Consider the following 20,792-nt stretch of genomic DNA (forward strand, 5'->3'; position numbering starts at 1 on the left):
GTATTCTTTCATGCACTTGACTGAACATATTTTATGTCATGAAAATCTTTAATTTCATGACTTTTGCTCATGCACACTGTTTTAAAATCATTTTTTCAAATCCATTTTTCTCTTCTAAATGTCTACTATTTAGAGCAGGGGTCCTCAAACTTTTTAAACAGGGGGCCAGTTCACTGTCCCTCAGACCATTGGAGGGCCGGACTATAGTTTTAAAAAAACTATGAATAAATTCCTATGCACATTGCACATATCTTATTTTGAAGTAAAAAAACAAAACGGCAAAAACAACCGCATGTGGCCCGAGGGCCGTAGTTTGAGGACGCCTGAATTAGAGACTATAGGCCTGGTGCACGAAATTCATGCATGGGGGGAGGGAGGTTCCCTCAGCCCAGCCTGCACCCTCTCCAATCCGGGTCCCCTCGGGGGATGTCCGACTGTCGGTTTAGGCCCGACCCCGGGATTCAGGCCTAAACTGGCATTTGGACATCCCTCTCACAATCCTGGACTGCTGGCTCCTAATCACTCACCTGCCTGCCTTCCTGGATGCCCCTAACTGCCCCCGCTGCCGGCCTGATTGCCCCTCACAGCCTCTGCGTGCCAACCTGATCACCCCTAACTGCCCCTCTGCTGGCCTGGTTGCCCCTAACTGCCTGCCCCCCTTGCCTGCCTGGTTGCCCCCAACTGCTTCCCCACCAGCCTAGTTTCCCCTCACTGCCCCCCCTGCCAGCCTAATAGCCCCAACTTTCCCCCCTGCCATCCTGGTCTCCCCCAACTGCACCCTCCCCATGCTGGCCTGGTTGCCCCTAACTGCCCCCTTCGCCAGCCTGGTTGCCTCTTACTGCCCCCCTGCCAGTCTGGTCACCCTTAACTGCCCCCCCTCCCAGCCTGGTTGCCCCCAAGTGCCCCCCCACTGGTCTGGTTGCCCCACGTAGCCTGCTGCTCAGTCATTTGGTCATCCCTCACTAATGCCACTGCCGGCCTGGTCTCCCCACGCAGCCTGCTTGCTCAGTTGTTTGGTTGTCCCTAACCCCCCTGCCAGCCTGGTTGTAGGCAGCCATCTTGTGAGGGCATGAGGGTTAATTTGCATATTACTTCTTTATTATATAGGATTATATAGGATTAGGTTTTCTTGACTAATACTCTAAATTTCTTATTTTTATTTCCCAATTTTTCATTTATTTTTTCTTGTTATTTTTATCTGCTGGGAAGTATTATTAACTGTTCTCTTTAAATTCTTGTACTGACTTTTAAACAATTTTCTGCTATTATGTGTGTCCAATATTTTTTAGGTTTCTGAATGATTTTTTGAGTGTGTGTTCTTTTGTGTTTTTAATTCTCCTTTTCTTCTTTCGTGGCTGTAATCGTCTCCCTTATTTCTCTGGCTACTGTATTGTGAGCTTACTTTTTAATTTTCTTATTTCTCTATTGTCTTTCTTTCCTCTGATAGCTTTTCCATTTAAAAAAATAATTTATCCAGATAATTCTGGTACGGTAACAATTATATTGTTTTTTGTGTTAGTTTACTTTTTTGCTTTTGTGATATTTTATTTCCCCTTTGTCCAATATCTGCTGATTCATGGCTGTCAACTCACATGAAAGAGTTAGGAAATGAAAGGCTAATTGGAGTCTCTATGCGCATTGTTAACTGGTGTACTTCAATCCAGAGGAAACTTGATTATTTCATTACTGGCTGCCCACCAAGCTTCACCATACATGACTATCCTATTGGGAGCTGATAGCTTCACCAGAAAGGAAGTCACCCAATCTCTTGCCTTGGGAGTGTTTTTGCGGTAGAGAAAAAGGTTGAGGGAGGACTCATTATTAAATACAGAGATTTCCTTTATTTCCCTGATTTTATTCCTGATATTCCCACCCTCAAATGTGTCTTCAAACCAAAGTATTGCTAGTTCGATGTCTCCAGTGAGTAAAACTAGTGTTTATTACAGTTGGGTGTGGTAAGGTGGGGGTAAGGAAGTCATCAAGGTGGTTGGGGAGGGGTTGAAAGCATCCAACATTTCTTTCTCAAATACTTAGAAAGGATCCTATTTCCAGCCCACTGACTTCTGAGTTAAGTGGGTCCCCAATTCCCAAGCCTTTCTGGAGTAGTTTGAGCTGATCATCCTGCTTCTGGGCCTCCGCTCTACTGGCATATGAACTCCATGTGTACAAATTCAGTTACTGCTGATCTGTCTGCACTGCAGCTTTCCAAATGTGCTGCTGTCTCCCTTTCCATTCTCTTTGTTTTGTGGCTGTATCTCTTTATTTATCTGCTTACAGTAATTTTAATGAGAGTTAGGAGGAGGAAGCATGAGCAGTCAGTAACAAAATATGAAAAATACATTTTCAGTATAAAAGAGAAAGAAACAATTATAGAAATTAATAGATATAAATGCCACCCCACGTTTATCACCCTGTCATACCCCAAACTTGATGTCTACAAGCTTTTTACTCCCCATTCCAAGCAGCGGAAAAGTCCCATTTCTATAAAATCCTAATCATCGAAGTACAGGCTAGAGCAGCTGCCAAGAGGAAATGACCATTAAATAAAATACCAGTTTGGTCATCAAATAGCGGCATACATACTAATGAATATTCCCCCAAAATGCCTGAGTTGGAATGCTCTTCATGCAGGAATGATTAGGTTTTCTGGACTAATCACCTAAATGCATTGTTTTTCTCTCTCACCAGCACTGGTCCGTGGGCACTTTCATAAACTCAGCTATCAGCCGTAATACCAAGAGGAGTGTGCCTAGAAATTAATGCATCTGCCTCAGCTCTTCGCCAAAACCTCATTTTTCTGATAATGAACATGGGGCATTTTTATGATAGCATTTCTGATAGCTTGTGAAGATTAACTGACATAATCCCCGTGGACAGACGAAGAGCTGTTCAAAGAAAACACTTCCATCTTTCTGGGAAATGGCCCCGCTTCGCTGCCCTGCCCTGGTCCTCCCTGATGGCTTGTTCTTCGGGAATGTGGATAAAGCAGTGCACTTCCCTAAAACACCGGTCTCCTGGTGCGGCTTCAGGATAAAACCTCACAGTGCATCTCCTCGCGGCATTGAACTAACTCGCAAGGCGGCAAGAGAAAGTGACAATTTCATATGAGGCTCAATGCGTTGAGATAAAGCGCCTGTCAGAATCCCGTTCCCCAAGGGAAGAGCAAAGCCTGCACATCAGAAAATGAGCCAAGTGCCACGCAGAGCTTCTCTGTGACCTGGGAGGAGGCGGGCAGCGGCCGTCCCAGGTGTGTACACAGGAGGCTCCAGGCCAAAGGCTGAGGTCAGGCAGGACATGGCAATCCATCAGGGCCAGCCCAGCACCCTGGCGTGCGTGGTTATGATAGTTAAATGAGTCTGTCTTAATATTTTCATGGATAAGACAGGGAGATAATTATTTATCCACATTTTGCACTACAGAATATTCCTCAGCCTAGAAATAGATCTTACACGTTTCGCATGGAATGAATGAGATGGAAAAGTGATTTGAAAAAGGAAACCTTTTAATCATGGCAGCTAATTAGCTTGCCGTTTCTTTTCTGCCCTCCTGGATTTTTCTCACCTCACACGCCCCCGTCCTGTCCCCCTTTCCTCTGTCTCTGCCTTTCTCTCTGCCTCCCACCCCTGCCCCCTCAAATCTGGCTTTCCAGGCAGCTTTTGGGAGCACAGAACAGCCCTGTGGGACAGTTCTCAGCTACTTTAATTCAGACTAGCCCCTTTCATGCATTAGATTAAAAGCTCAGTCACTGACACAGACATAATGTAAATCTCTGACATGTCCATGTGGCTTCTTTGACACTAGATATAATTAAATTATACCACGAATTAGGCAGTGGAAAGTCTTGATGAGAAACCTGTGTTTTATTTTTTTATTCAATTGTATTCTGTTTTTATTATTATTTGTAGAGGGAGTAAACTGTTGGAGCTAGTATCTCCTAATTACACATACCACCATCCCCTCATTAATTCGTTTTATATATTCAACCTCCACTAGGTACCAGGTTCTGTTTCTGACATTGTTTCTGACTTCAAAGATACCGCCAGTAGAGTTAGGATTTAAATAAAGGAATCTTTGGAGTATTGTAAGCACTCCACTAAGAGTCTGTATAGGGCTTGCAAATAGAAAAATATGTATTGATCGCTCGATTTGGGAAGGATTCATAAAAGAGAACAGGCCTGTGTTTAAATGAAAGGAATAGTTCACCAGGTGGATCCAGGCAAAAGCATGAAAACTGTAAAGCTTGTAGATATGAAAGAGCTTTGATCATTAGGGAAAGAAAAAAACTATATGTAAAGCATTTCTGGAAAACACATGTTAGTCTCTACACATGATTGTAAGTTAGAGTTGAACAGAAAAGGAGACTTATTAGTTAGGTAAAGCCTTTTATGCCAAAGGAAGAAATTTAGACTTTATTCCTTGGGCTTTGAAGGGCAAGAGAGGGATTTTTTTTTTTTTATAGGAGCCAGTCGTGTTTAATTGCATCTCAGGCGGATCACCAACTATACAGTGGTGGTTGGTGGGAGACATGGGAAAAAGGGAAGTGGGGATACTGGGTAGATACCTATGGCAGTAAGTCAGGAAAGACTTGATCAGGGACTAATGTGAGGTCATTGCAAATGAGACCAAATGGAGGGAATTCTTAAGAATGACACAAAAGTGTACAACAAAACAGTGGAACGAAAGAGATGGAGGAGTAGAGGATTGCTTTGAGGCTTCTGGCTGAGATTTAACAGCACAAAGAGAATAGAAAAAGTTTGTAACTCCAGTTTTCAGTTTTGGACATGTTCTGTTCATCAGTATTCTACTCCTCTTGACCTCTTTCCATCCTTTTCCACAGAGTAAAGAGATTGAAGCATGATGTGTTCAACCCTGCCTCTTTCCATTTGAAGCTGTGTTATTTTGAGCAACCTGCTTAGTATCTCTGTACTTCAAACTATTAATCTATAAAATAGACTCAATTATAGTACTTAACATATAGGTTTATTTTCAGTCTATTAGAAGGGTGGGCACTAAAATTGTTTATTGTTGCTGTTGTTTAAGATTATCATTATCAGCCGGCCAGTGTGGCTCAGTGGTTGAGCATCAGCCTATAAATGAGGAAGGTCATGCTTCAATTCCCAGTCAGGGAACATGCCCCGGTTGCAGGCTCAATCCCCAGTGGGGGGCGTGCAGGAGGCAGCCGATCAATGATTCTCTCTCATCATTTCTGTTTCTATCTCTCTATCACTCTCCCTTCCTCTCTGAAATCAATAAAATATATTTTAAAAGATTATCATTATCATTATTATGCTTGGCTATGCTCAGAGAGAAAAATAGAGCTGATGGAACATACCATTCTAATGTCTCAATTGCAATGAGCTTTCATTTTCCACATCGTGCTCCAAGATTAACCTCTGTAAACTGTTTGTACTTCTACTAGTAGAAAGTAAATTCATACTATCTTGTTGGCTCTATTTTCTCAAACTTCATCCATTTACATAAACTTCTTCTTGCCTGGAATCCTAGAATAAATAAATTTCCATCGACCTCTCCTCTCTAATCCCTGTCTTTATGAATTCTATCTTTGAATGTTGAAATAAAATGATGTGTTTCCCCTAAATCCATTCAGAGTTATCTACTCAAATATTTGCATGGTTTTATATTCAATATTTACTTTTTTGTTTATTGAGGCATTTATATTTCCATTTTATATTGCTGCGCATCGTACATGAATGTGAACTCATAAATGTATATATATCATTCACCTCTCAGTTTCTCAAGAGCAGATCTCATGCCTTATAACCTTTTTTTTTAATCATTGAAGATACTGGATATAATGCCTTCTTTATAATAGGAATTTAATAAATATGTATTGAAAAAATAAATTCATTACTTAATAAAAAGGATTAACCACCAAATTCTATCCAGAATAAGTATACATTATTAGATTTTAAACCAGTTTGAACTAAGTTTTTAAAATAAAGGAATCATGAGAGCAGGATTCAAATGAGGTGTGCATGCATGCCTTCCAATCCTGTTTTGTTTTATTTTCTACTTTGTTTCAGGTGATGAGTAGAGGAGGATTATCTTCAGCATCATATATTTTTGCTTCTGATTTTCATCTTTGAGCACAAAATATTCTAATCAATCAACACAAATCCTTTAAAAATATGTTTTGCATGTATATAACAGTAAATAGAAAAATAGAAATAAGAAAAATAAAAAGAGAAGAAACTAGCAAATATGTCATAATATGGATTTTAAAAAAATAGTAATATGGAAGATTAAATAAAGAAAAACAATTCTGGAAATAGTTCCAAAGTAATTGATGTGCAAAGCACTACATGCAATGATAATGTGATATTTATCCTACTTTTACTATAAACAATGTATTCAATGATGCTAAGGGACCCTGTTCTTATTAACTCCTATAACCTTGATTTACAGTAAGATTTTAACATTTATTGTAATGCCATTAGTAAGCAGAAGTAATTCTAATTCATAAAACTAGGCCAGAAAGCAATTGACCCAATCAGTGTATAGGATTCCCCGATGCCATTTTTTAATTATAAGTTTTTCACCTTTTCTATAGTTTTGAATTTTATAGATCTCTTATATGATAAAAGTCTGCTTATCTCACAAAAGTAATATCTCCTGAAATGTAGTTCATGTAACCACCTTAAGCTCCTCTCCTGCTTAAACTAGATTTTTTATTTGGTTGAATCCAAAATGACATCACATTTTTGTCTAGATGACTTTCATGGATGAGAATTGGCAGATGCATTTCTACTATGCTGTATATGCCATGTTCCGTTTCATTTCTTCTGTTATTTTTAGATTCAGGGTACATCATTCCATTCTGAAAATATTAGTATTATACCTACTAAGAAGTAAAATATTTATGTTTCAACCCAGTTATTAGTCTTTTTCTTTTTTACTGGAAGCCACAAGTCTCAAGGGTATTAACGCCCATGAATAAGAAGGAGGAAGTATAGAAAGGGGGAGAAGAAGAAGAAGAAGAGGAGATGGAGGAGCATCATCTACATCTTGGAGAAGTCATTGAAATATGCAAGAAGCAAAATGGAAGAGGGAATGGCAGGGAGTATCAGGGAAAGGATTCCAATAGCATTATTCACTTTGTTCTTTGGAAACCTAAGACAAAGGGAATTAGAGAATGGAATAATATCATGAGTAGCCGAATTTCTCTACCTGCCTTTTCACCTGGCAACCATGACTACTCATGCCTCTACTTCATGATAATGGTAATAATAATTATGATAATGATAAAAATGTAACAACATTTTCTGAGAAATATCTCTCCTCAGTTCTCTAATGGAAACATTTCAAAGGGTAGTTCTCAACTAAAAGGAGCTCATAGTACCCACTATTTAAGGTGTAAATATTCTATGGGAAAGTGTCAATAAGAGACTCTTTAAGTCAAGAGGATTTTAGAAGTATCTGCATACAAACTCTGGCTACCATGGAGCTTAAGTAGATAATTTCAATCAATTTAAAACTAGCTAATCCCTAGTCCTGAGTAGAATCACCAGCAAAGCAGAAAAGAAGACAGACATTTTTTTGCTTCTGCTTTCTACATCAACTGCTTTTCCAGAATTCTCCATAACTGTTAATGACCCCACAATACTGTAAGTCACAGAAACTTAAACGATGACATCTATTCTTACCTCACTCCTCGCCAGAATACGGTACCACCGAGTTTTGATGCATTTCCCTTTATTCAAAAATGCTTGATTATCTACAATTTGACTTGTACTAGTCTAAGAGTTCATGAAGTCAATGCTGTTGTACCAATGAATAAAAACTTTGTACCTTTTACATGTTTTTCTTTTAATAAAATCCCTCTTCTCTTCTACAAACAAATGATGGAATAAGACAGCTGTCAGAAAACCATAGTATTTGGGCTAAATCCAGCCTGCTGCCTATTTTTGTATGCTCAACAGAGAAGAAAGCTTTTACATTTTTAATAACTGAAAAAACTAATTAATAATAGTATGTGACAAATAAAAATTATATAAAATGTACATATCTGTTTGCATAAATAAGGTGTCATTGGAGCACAGACACACTCATTCATTTGCATTTTGTCTAGAGTTTGAGCAACAGAGGTAAAGCTGAGTAGCTGCAACAGAAAACAATTTTGCTGACCCCTCGCATAGGCCCTTCATATATGGGGCTGTAGTCCTGAATACCCTTATCACTAATTTCCCTGCTCCCTAATACTTGTCTCCTCAAGTCCATTTTCCACAGAGCCAGCAGAGGGATCCATCTAAAATGAAATCTAGTCTTGTCCTTCTCTCAATTAAAACCCTCATCGACTCACCACAAACTACAGAACAGTCCCAGCTTTGTCAATTGGCACAGGGACTGTTCATGCATCAGTTGGTCCCCTCTCCTCCACTCCACTCCTGTGGTCACACTATCAGCCAAGATAAATTCCTGTTTAGGGAAAACAGAGAAGCCAAAATCGCTCTCTGAAATCACCCATCCTTGTGAGGGAAAAAAGTGGAAAAATAAAAGGAGTCAAAGACAATCTGTAGAATCAGGGGCCACATCTGAGGAAGGCCCTCAGCATCACTCAGCAGCACGGGTGGGACCCCAGGCATGGCAGAGGGCAGTAAGTCCGTGGGAAGTTTACTGATAGGGCCAGCCCTGTCCACCATGGACACTGAGCAACATCCAACAACTCTATTTGCTGAAACTATGTTTTTCCAGGCACTATGCAAGGTACGGAAAATCAGAGAACTGGGAAGTGACATACACAAGAATGTCCTTCAGCTTAGGAGACATCCACTGATGATATATGCTTAGGGCCCCATAGGAATGCAAAGAAGGGGCCCCTGTTCAAGGTGCAAAGGGCCAAGGAATACTTTCTGAAAGAAGTGAACACAGAGCAAGTGGGAGTTAATCAAGTAAGAAATAGTGTTCCAAGCAAGAAACAGTTTTTGCAAAGTCTTGGTAGCAGAATGAAGTGTAGAAACTAAATATCTTTGTGTGGAAACACTGAAACACACGCTAAATAAGATTCTGCGCTTTATCTGTGCTCAGAGCTCCTGTTGCTGGGGTTTTCTGCCACTGTGACCAACCTTGAACCTGTCATTGTTCTAAACTTGGCATTGATCTAAACTTGCCAACCAATTATGTGCATCTCTCCAGCCAAAACACTGATGTATGCAAATTTAAAGCAATGACAATTCATGTTGAGAAAAGCATTGGAAAAGAGTGTGCATTAAAGACTCCATGGCAAGGAGTGAACATGGAAGAGTTTATGTTCCACTTTAGCACATTCTTTGGTGGGACTCCCGGCAGGGAATGGGAACATTGAGTAGTTTTCATTCCCTTTCTGATCTTGTCCATACCATTAAACTATTTTTGATGAGGTTTGAAAGAAGTGACTATGGAATATTAGTATAGTAAATGATGGAGTTTGGACAATTTTAAAATGCCCATGACATTTCTCAGAAGTTTATAACTGTCATTTCATGAGTGAATAATGGAGAAATGAGGTAAACTTTCCTCTTTCCTTTTGTTCCAATGAGAAAGTTATCTGTATTAATGTTTCATTTATTCTGTTATTTTCATGTTTATTTTTTATCATTTGCATTACTGTGCTTCCATATTTTTGCTTTTTTTGTAACATTTCATTTGTTTTACACAAGTTGTCTGAAACTAGGGAGAAAAAGAATCCTGTATCAAACTACTAAATGTAAAAGACCTCTGCAATAACTTTGTTCAGGAAAGCCAGCCATGCAGTTTTTATCACTCTTTTATTTTGCTGGATTAGATAGGAATATTCATGTAAAAGGCTGAGCATAGCCACTGGCCACAGTAATTATTCAAAACATGCCAGTTATAAATTTTTCCAATTTTCTAGTGTCTCTGCTATTGTTATTTTGAGGTTTCCACAATGTGACAAGCACTATAAAATAGCCGATGCACTAAATATGACTTAGAAAGCTTTGCAGTGTTTTGCAATTAGCAGAAGTATCTTACAGAATAACATATTTTAAGTAATTAATCTGGAAAATAGATTAATTTAAAAACTCTTATTAAACAAACAAAATATGAAATACTTCTGACATAATAGTATTTACGAAAAAAGCATATTGAAAAAAGTAATAGCCTCAGGGTTGGAGGACACACATTTGAGAACCTGATTTACCCCTTACTCCCTTTTTTTTTTCTTTTTATTTACTGCCTTTTTTTTTTTTTAATAATCTTTTGGAGTTTCCTTTCTCCAGATTACATAATGATCTTGTAAAGTGTTGATGTAAGTATTATAAGAAACAAAAGAAGGTAAAAATCTGAGACCTAGAAAGGCATTTTTATGTTCCTTTGGTTTATTATACAGAACTGTTTTTATGCAAGACATTTTAAATTGAATTATCTGGTTCTGTCCACTTTAACTAATTGCTTGGCTATGCTAAGATATTTTAGTCTTCAATTACTCTACCTATGGGATTTCTGGTCCAAGCCATAGCATTATGAACAAAAACAGGTACTTCGAAGTCAGAAAACAAAAGTGAGTTTAAATCCTGGCTCCACCATTCATCAAATTATGCAAACTTGGATAATCTTCTGATTCATATCCCTCTTCTGCAAAATAGGACCTCTCACTCACAGGGCTGATATAAGAATCAATGCTACTTGTAATGCACAGAGAGCAGTGTTTAGAACAGTCCTTGGGACCTAACCCATGCTCAAGAATGGCAGTGCTGCTCAGCTGGTGTGGCTCAGTGGGTGAGCATTCACCCATGAACCAAGAGGTCACTAGTTGGATTCCCAGTCAGGGCACATGCCCGGTTTGCAGCTCCATCCACAGTACGGAGTGGGGTGGGGTGCAGAAGGCAGCTGATTGATGATGTTTCTCTCATCAACGTTTCCATGTCTCGATCACTCTCCCTTCCTCTCTCTCTCAAAAAAAAAACAAAAACCAGTAAAACATTAAAAAGTTATACTTCCTTTGGTAAACAATTTTTAAAATATATTTTATTGATATTTTTACAGAGAGGAAGGGTGAGGGATAGAGAGTTAGAAACATCGATGAGAGAGAAACATTCATCAGCTGCCTCCTGCACACCTCCTACTGGGGATGTGCCCACAACCAAGATACATGCCCTTGACTGGAATCGAACCTGGGACCTTTCAGTCCACAGGCCGACACTCTATTCACTGAGCCAAACCGGTTAGGGAGGTAAATAATTTTTTTAAAAAAAAATGAAAGTGCTGTGAGTGTTCTCTTTTTCCTCCTTCCTCCTCCTTTTCCTCTTCATCCTCAATCTCGTACAACCATCTAAGTAAATACTTCAAAAAATGCAGTCAATAATCAGCAGAGAGAGTTTTAAGGCAAATTATAACTCAAGGGATAAAAATAGGAGATCATTAAAAAGAAGAATCATATGAAAATTTATTCTCTGTAGAACAGAGAGCAACCTTGAGACACTAATAGTAAACTGACAAAGCCCATAATTACACAAATAGCAAGTCCAGCTGGGAGGTCAAAATCTTCTCTAGGGTGGAATGGCGAGTGAGCTCAGTAGTAGAAGCCACTGAGCTGCCCTCTCCAGCAGCACAGAAGAAAGAATCAAATGTGTCCACTTTGTCCTGAGTTCTAACTAATCCAAAAGGTATTTTAACAAGTAGTTTAACTGCATTATGTGTCAAATAGTCTTTTATGATATGGCCTGAGGAACTAACAATCTTGTAGAATATTCTTCCATACAAACATAATTGTTACGTTCCAAGCAATTGACTTATACATAATGTTAAGTCTCAAGCATTTGCTATTTGGAGTCAAGAAAAACCCCAGGAGAAATAGGTATTTTTAAAGCTGAGTATCTACAATTGATATGTTTAATGCTGTTTACTTAACTCTTAATCCACAAACTTTCTTTTTCTCTCCTGCCAACACAGGGCACCATTACAGGAAGCCACATTTACGTGCACCAGCAGGCAAGACTGATGTAAAGGCCTGGCTTACGGCAGTTGGGCACGTGCTCTATATTTAGGGCTGTCAGGTAAGATTTAGTGTTGTCAGACTCATTTACGTTGAAATTTGTGATTGGTAATAAGGAGTTGGCAGCATAAATATGTTCCAGGCATCATTTGCTAAATCTTGAAACTTATTTTTATTGCAGGATATATTATACGTAACTTTTATAATCTTCTTTGGTGTTTTCTGACACCAAATGTGTGTTATTTTTCTACACCAATGATTCTCCAATTCTCTGCTACCAGCTGGGAGGTGGAGGAGGAGAAGAAAAAAGTGAGAAGGAAGAGAAAGAACTACTATCAGAACTAAATCAATAATGACATCATCACCATGCAGCCCATTTGAAAAAGTATATCAATTTATTGACTTGTTTCTTTCTGTTCATCAAGAATAGATAAAGGGTAGTATATATCACAGCTGGGAGACTGAGTATAATATTCATATGTATATTACATTAAAGTTCTCACTTTGTGAATATAATAATCAACTATAATTTATTGAGCAGTTACTAACTATATATTATATTTTAAATTTTGCTCAGCTTAACATTCAGCATAAAATTCAGTGAAACTTTTTAAATAAAGTATTGATGATGGATTAGATGTTTTCAGGACATTGTATCTGGATACCCACAATATAAACATCTCAAAATTTTTATTAGGAATTACTTTCTGCAAATATGCAGTTTTTTCACTAACTCCTTGTTTAAGAGGCCATTTACAGATAACAAGCAGTTAGTCGATGAGTCAATCAACAGATATCTTTGAGAGATTATAATGTAATAAAAAGCACTGACTGGGTAAAAAAGCTTTGAAATTAATTTATTGTTTGTTTGTTTTCATATTGCTTAAATTTTTATATAAAAATTAAACTGCTTTAGATTGCCTAGGAAAGTAAATCTAAACCTGCCTTTCTTTGAGTAATTAGCAGAGAGTGAGTGGGAAAGTTTCTGGCTTGTAAAGCCAAGTATAGCCTCCCAGGAAGAGAGCATTCAATCAGAGAGTGAAAGAGGGTAAGGATTTGCCAAAGGGAAGAGCAGAGAGAAAATGGTGTAATGATGTGTGCAATGCCTGGTGCGATGGAAGTGTGTCTGTTCATCCATTGAACAGATCTATGCTGAGCCCACTTACTTTCCAGATAATCCACTGGATGTCCTTGAAAGTAACTCATTATTCCTGAGGCACAACACATGTGTGTATATACATAAAAGTAGGGTAATAAATGAGGTAGAGGAGAGGTGAAGTAATAAAGATAGGCAGGGGTCAAACTATGAAGCCTTAGCAATTAAGTGAAGGCATACTACTCTACAAGGTGTAAGAGCCACCAAGGAATCTGCAGCAATAAGTGACATGAACATATATAAAATTTAGAAATATCACGTGGCAACAGGGAGACAGAGAGATTAAAAGAAGTGGGGGGAGGGGTGGTTACTACATTTACTATATTACTCAAGGTCCTGCTGCCTCCTACTTCTCCATTTTGCTCCAGTTAAATATGGTCCCACCACACCCAAGGGTGAATGCAGAGGCTATTGGAGGAGAAGTCAGGGGCATGGCCTCTGGAGCATATGGCCGGGAGCTTCAGATCCACTGCTCACTACCTGCATGAACTTGGGAAAGTTACTTAACCTCTTTCTGCCTTGGTTTTATCATCTGTCAAATAAAATGAAAGTAAAAATACCTACAAGGACAGGTTATTTTAAGAATCAAATAAATTAATATTTAATCCGCTAAATAGGGTTTCCAGATAAAATATAGAATGCCCACTTAATTTTTAATTTCAGATAAAAATAATTTTTTCTGTAAGTTGTTCTAAATACTGCCAAAGTTTATCTCAAATATCGCATGGGACATAGTTAAAGTAGAAAAAAAAAAGTCAGTGTTTGCCTGAAATTCAAATTTAACTGTCATACACACACACACACACACACACGCACACACACACACACACATATATAATTTTTTGTTGTTGTTAAATTTGCTAATAAGACTTCCGTGCAGCCTGGATGTAGTGGCTCAGTGGTTGAGCATCTACCCATGAACAAGGAGGTCACAGTTCAATTCCTGGTCTGGGTGCATGCCCAGGTTTCAGACTCGATCCCCAGTGTGCAGCGTGCAGGAGGCAACTGATCAATGATTCTCTCTCATCATTGTTGTTTCTATCTCTCTCTCACCCTTTCTTCCTCTCTGAAATGATGTGACTTGCTTACACATATTAAGTAGCACATAGGTGTTAATTCTTATCATAACCAGCTTCTTTTACTCAGATACCCCAGGTTATCCTCCAGGAACCAGTAGGCATTAACCCTTTGCACTCGCTTGCTTTTTTCTCAATTCCTTTATTCTACTCGGATTTAATTTTTTAAATACCCCAGATTTTACAAAGCGCGGCAGTAGAATAAAAAAACTGGAGTTTCTTTTCATACAAACTTATTTATTTGGAATTTTTTATATTTCAAATTATTGATACATTCAAAGAGTATAAAAAGAGCTGCTACCGATGCTAACCATGTCGAGTCACACTCGACATCCGAGTGCAAAAGGTTTAAGTTCTGAAATCTCTTTCCAAGATTTCTCCTTTTATTACTCAAGCTATCTGAAAATAGAGATCATTATTCTGAGTCCCATGAACCTACTTTTATGTTATGACAGTTAAATTGATGCTTTGGATTTCATAAAATAAATTCAACATCCCCTTATAGAGAATTTCTTGAATTTTTCTGCACAGCTGCTATCAAGAGCAACATGCAATAGAGAGCTCAATCTCTTGGAATAAGGATGCCCTTAAGTAAATGAGCCCAGAGCCTAGAGTTATGCAAAAAGTAGCTTGAATAACTTTTTAATTCAAGTGTCTTGAATAACAAAAAGTGTCTTCCTGAATAACTAACTTTTTCTGCACCTCTTAGTTCGTGAAGAAACTCAAATTTTCAGTCCAATTTTCTGACTTCTCTTACCTATTGTCCTCACTATCCTAGAATTTGACACTTTCTGATTACTTTCGTTGGATTAATATTTTGCTTTTATCACATCTGAGCTAATTATTGCAACAATTCTCAAATTACTTAGAAAAATAGACAGGATTTGTATATATTTAAAAATCTGTTTGAAATTCTAAAATTCTAAACCCATTCCTATGCTAGATATATTTTCTCTATTTGCTTACTGAGTTTCCAAAGCCGTTTTCCATTAGTGTGTCACTACTATTCAACTGTAACAGTAGAAACCATAGTTAATTAACAAAGAGAAAATTAATAAAGGGATTGTCTTCTTTTCTCTAACTTTGCTACCTAACTTTTTAAAAAAATATATTGATTGGTTTGAGAGAGAGAGAGAGTTTTCCACTTATTTATGCATTATTGGCTGTGTCTTGTATGTGCCTTAACTTGAGATTGGACCCCAACCTTGGCATATCACGATGACACTCTAACCAACTAAGCTACCCAGCCAACTTGCTACCTCTCTTTTTTTTAATATATTTTATTGATTTTTTACAGAGAGGAAGGGAGAGGGATAGAGAGTTAGGAACATAGATGAGAGAGAAACACCGATCAGCTGCCTCCTGCACACCTCCTACTGGGGATGTGCCCACAACCAAGGTACATGCCCTTGACCGGAATTGAACCTGGGACCCTTCAGTCCGCAGGCCAATGCTCTATCCACTGAGGCAAATCATATAATTGTCGAAATTATACACGTGAAGTAAGTTAACCTATTAAATAGGAAGTTAGTTATCTATCATCTATCTATCTATCTATCATCTATGATCTTCTGTCAACTTTGTCCCTCTTTTTTTTGTTTTACATATAGGATTGGTAAATGAGAAAACAAAATATATCTTTTACTCTTCCACCTATATCTCTTCTACCATCTATTGTGCACATACCTCAAGTTCTAGTGACAAGGGATATAATAAAGTCACTCACAACAATTGTTAGCACTCTGCCCACATATGCACAGGTTCGGTGTTGCAAATAACAACTGAAAAAAAGGGACACTGATCAATACACTTGGTAGAAGTGTAGGCATGTGGCACCATGCTCTGCTGAGGCTTCAGAGTGTGAAAGTTTACCTGATGCCCCTTAAATCAAAGTACCCCAGTGATACTTCACCAGTGCACTCCCTTAGTCTACAGACTCACTCAAAAGAAAGCTTTCATGCAGACACAAGAAAGAATCCAGGAAGCCCCTTCCTTGTCAAGAAAGGGAATAAAGCTCTAGCTGTTTTGGCTCAGTGGATAGAGTGTCATCCTGTAGACTGAAGGGTCCTGGTTTCAATTCCGGTCAAGGGCAAATGCCTGGGTTGTGAGCTCAATCCCCAGTAGGGGGCATGCAGGAGGCAGCTGGTCAATGATTCTCATTGATGTTTCTAACTCTCTCTCCCTCTCCCTTCCACTCTCAAGTCAATAAAAATTATATTTTTTTAAAAAGGGAACAAAATCTCAAGGATCATTACTTAATTATTAAATATTAGTTGGTAGGAAGATAAACTAATAGTGGTATTTTATTATAAATAATATTTTAATATGTTATTATTGATTTTAGAGAAATAGGAAGGGAGAGGGATAGTGAGATAGAAACATCCATGAGAGAGAGACATCAATCAGCTGCCTCCTGCACACAGCCTACTGGTGAGTAAGCCTACAACCCAGGCTTGTGTCCTGACTGGGAATCAAACCAGTGACCTCCTGGCTCATGGGCCAACACTCAACCCCTGAGCCACACCGCTGGCCTACAAATAATATTAACTGCTTAATAGAAACTAGGAAGAAAAAAACAATATTAGTGATTATATTATAAAAAGAAATCCGAAAGAATCTCTTAAACTAAGTAAAACATATTTCTTCATCTCTCCTAGAATGCCATACTGTAAAGCTTTAAAAACCTTTGTTAGCAACTTTATGAATATTAAAGAATACCATGAAAACTTTATTTTAAAGAAGCAATTTATTATTTAACACTTATTTTATTTGTATTGTTGTTGCCAAGCAAGCGACTTCTTAGTGGTCAAATAGGAATGTTTTCATATTTTAGAGCTACAACATTGGTTCATCTATTATTAATACAACTCATAAATACTCTCTCCATCAAAAATAGCCTCAAACAATCTTATCTCGCCACACTCAGACTTACTTCTTCCCCAGGGGTTCCTAGTTTCTGGAGTATAATTAGTTGTCATCTGTTTTGACAGAGAAGATCCTTCCAACCTTCCGGATGTCTCAATAATGTTCTTGACAGGTTTTATTTCCTGAGGCAACCTAAACAGTTTACTAGGTGAGATCTACTATACTAGTAGAAAAGGACACGGTAAAAGAGGGAAAAAAGCCTTGTTATTTTTAGCTAAAAGTTAATTAGGTGATTTTGTAGGACTGTTTTCCTGAAAGTATTCATAAGTAGGTAAGTTAAGAGACATTTACAGGCTTGTATCATGAGGACTCTGGTAACGACTCCATCCAACATGCAGAAGAGGGGGTAGATGGGAAAGATTATTTAGCCAAGTCTTCACAGAAGTGACATCAAAATTGAGTTCTGAAATGCAAATGCTATGTATCTCTTAAATGTGGAGTTTGAGGTGGGAGTACAGCTAAGACTAAAATTCAAAAATCTGATCATCTTATCTAATAATAGACAAACATGTAAACTGACCAAACCTCCACTATGCCCACAGCCAATCAGAGTGAGTATGCAAATTAGAAGGCCAAAGATGACAGCTGCACAGCTGCTCCAGGCCCAGAGTGGCCAGGTGGAACAGGACGCCTGTTATGAGAGGGAGGGGGGAGGGAGTGAAGGGATCTACAGGAGCTGAGTGCTGTAGCGAAGACAAGACTGCAGATTCTGGAGTCTACAGCTAAGACGAAGATGGCAGACTCCGGCTGGAGCGTAGGCCTGGGTCCCAGGTGCCAGAGGAAAACCGGTGCTGGAAGCCAAGGGAAGGAAGGCCTATTACACGAATCTCTTCATGCAACAGGCCTCTAGTAAGATTATATTTCCAGGAAATTATCGTTGCTCCTAGAAGTCCTCCTATCTATAATTGTAACTCAGACTGTGTTTCTACATGCCACAGTTTAATCCTATTTTGAAAGGCAGTGGAATGGAAAGGAGTGGAATAGCAGAACGTGAAGAAAAGCATTTTTGTTGAGATCACAAGAGAAGTGACTGGTCTTTTGAGGTGGTAAAATACACTAGTCAAGAGTGTGAACTAGGGCTGTTTCTGTTAAGTCCCTGGTTCAAACACATCCTCTATGTGTAACTTTAGGCAAATCACTTACTCTCTTTTTACCTAAATCTCTCCATATAAAATATTGTTGAATCATAAGGTTGTCATGAGTATTGAGTAAGTTAAAAAATACAACACATGGAAAAATATTTAATGTTAGGCTCAGATGGTGGTGATGGTGGTGGTGGTGGTGATGATGATGATGATGTTTCATCAGCCAAAAGTCCAAGTGACTATTTAAATTGTTGTCTCCATGGTACTATTCTAGACCAGATTCCACCAAACTCAAGTAAATCAGCTAAATTCATCTCTAAAGTAAGATAAGATGAAATGCATGTTGCTCAGAAGTATTGCTTTGCGGTAAGTATAGCAAACCAGTTACCCCAAGTTTTGTTTAGCTAGATAGAAATATATTTAGAATTTTCATTTCTAGCCATAACAGTTACCATATCAGACTTAGGCTTATGCAGCCTTAGCAAATAAGAATGCATGAAATGTGTGTGTGTATATATATATATATATATATATATATATATATATATATGAAGCAATTGTTTTCAAGCAATGGGCACCTGAGAAAGAAGAGAAACACTCTTGTAGGAGCTCTGCATTCTCCCTGACTTCCTGCCTAGGAGATGTTTTTAGACCACAGCATGGAGAGGAAGAACCCAAGCAAGAAGCTGCAATCTCAGTGAATAAAGCATACAGAAATAGGAGTTCAGAGATTCTGAGATGGAATAGATCTGGTAAGGCAGGAGAGTAGAAAGGAGAGCTGTATAGAAAAGAAACTTTTTAAAAATGATTATTTCGAGGAGAAACTTGCTCAGGGTGAGAACTCAAGACCTGGAAGAGAGTGGCTGCTGAGGATTAATAACTGAAGAAGACACTAGAGGCTGTTTAGTGCTGGGAAATATGACAGCAAAGCCTGTTGGAGACTCTTGTGAGTACTCCAAGTATGCGACTGGGGTTCCAGAAAGGCTGTGCCTTCAACGTAAAAGCACAGATTTGAAGTAAAAAAAATACTGAAATAGATGCACCTAAAAAAAAAAAAAAGGACTAAAATGAAGGCTCATAGTGACCAATCATTTATTTAACTACCTTCCAGAACAAAACACAATACTTTAAAAGAAGAAAAATAATCCAGCCATCTTGCAGTATTGCAAAGAGTCATAATTACTAGAATGAGAAGACAGAAACATGTTTTTCATAAGCAAGATAAGCAGAAACATGTGTTCTTCCACCAAAAGAATAACAGAGCTAATAGAAACATACTCCAAGGTGACACTGATGTTGGAATAGCAGAAAACGACTTTAAAATCAATATCATAAGTATAAGGATTTGAAGAAAAAATAGAATTGAGAAAAATAAATGGGAAATCCTGGTTTAAAAAAAAAGACTATAAATTCTAATGAATTCTCAAAAATTCAAATATAAAATATCTGAAATGAAAATATCACAGGACAGACTAGTATTTAATAGCAGAATAATGAGTCAACTTGAGTGCGTATTAATATAAATAATTCAAGCTGAGGCAAACAGAAAAATATGAAAAAAAAGAAATAGATACTCCATTACCCACAATGTGATATACATGCAATTGGGTTCCCCAAAGGGAAGAAGGGAAACAGCAAAGGAACATTTTAAAGAAATATTCACTTTCAAATTTCCCAAATTTGGTGAAAACTATAAACTCACAGATCCAAGAAGACTAGCAATCCCAAAAGAAGATAAATACAAAAGAAACTCATATAGGTTTACCATAGTCAAACTTCTGAAAATCTAAGATAAGAGAATTAACAGGCCAAGGTCATATATATCTCAATTTTACAAATTTCAACAGACCTAGAAACAGTTCTATATGAAACCCAGCTGACGTGGCTCAGTGGTTGAGCATCGACCTATGAACCAGGAGGTCATGGTTCGATTCCTGGTCAGGGCACATACCTGGGTTGTGGGCTCAATTCCCACTGTGGGGTGTGCAGGAGGCAGCTGATCAATGATTCTCTGTTATCATTGATGTTTCCATCTCTCTCTCCTTCTCCCTTCCTCTTAGAAATCAATAAAAATATATATTAAAAAAATGAAAGCTCTATATACAAATAAAAGTAACTTTTTTTCACAATATTGGACTTAAAAAAAATACTTTTTGGATAGGACACAAAAAGCTCTAATCATAGGAGACAGACCCCAGAGTTCAAAAATGGCCAGGACCTTATGATCAGTTCCCTCATCACCACCAGCCTGCTGTTTCATGGGGAAAAAATGGAATTGGTTTAGTCTCTTGCTTCTGCTACTGTAGCAAGTGATTAAAGGCTTGCTACTTTATTGTGGGCTGGTTGGTTTAATGCCTACTCTGACACCTGGCAGCTCAGTTCTCTCTCCAGCTCAGCTGACCTCCTGACATACAAGAACCCAAATCAAATAGCAATAATAAGTAGACATCTAGATAATTGAAACTCTTCCTAAATTAAAATATCTCATTATTATCAGTTGCAAACCTTAAATTAACAGGTTAACACAGATAAATCACTTATCTCCAAAATCAAATTTGGTGAATATTAATGTTTACTGTGTGTTCATTTTTGGAGAT

This window comes from Eptesicus fuscus, chromosome 2 (assembly GCF_027574615.1).
Source record: "Eptesicus fuscus isolate TK198812 chromosome 2, DD_ASM_mEF_20220401, whole genome shotgun sequence".
Classification (NCBI taxonomy): domain Eukaryota; kingdom Metazoa; phylum Chordata; class Mammalia; order Chiroptera; family Vespertilionidae; genus Eptesicus; species Eptesicus fuscus.